This window comes from Nematolebias whitei, chromosome 21, assembly GCF_014905685.2.
Source record: "Nematolebias whitei isolate Nwh7 chromosome 21, NemWhi1, whole genome shotgun sequence".
Taxonomy (NCBI): Eukaryota; Metazoa; Chordata; class Actinopteri; order Cyprinodontiformes; family Rivulidae; genus Nematolebias; species Nematolebias whitei.
In genome coordinates this window covers 21,689,328-21,689,702 of record NC_056518.1, presented here as the reverse complement: position 1 = coordinate 21,689,702, position 375 = coordinate 21,689,328, and positions in this window count along the sequence as shown.

Genomic DNA, 375 nt, shown 5'->3' with positions numbered 1-375 from the left:
ATATACACATATATATAAACATGTCTGATATAATCTCTAGTAAAAAAAAAAGAAAAAAAAAGAAGTAATTTTAAAATCTTTATAATTTGCTAAATATAACATGAGCAGCTGTGCTGTTCAACAGACAGATGTCAGTCCGTCTTTATCAATAAATTAGAAAATTTAAAAAATATAAACATGATCCAGAATTTATACCAATTATTCTGAGTCCATTAAATTCAGTTTAGGAAAAACTGAGTGTTGTATACTAGGGATGCACGATATTATCGTCATGTATCGGCCAATGTTAGCGATAAAGTTAAATATCGGACATCGGTCCTTCCATCAAAATAACTCGCCGAAATAAAAGGCACTATTTTATGATTTTATATATAT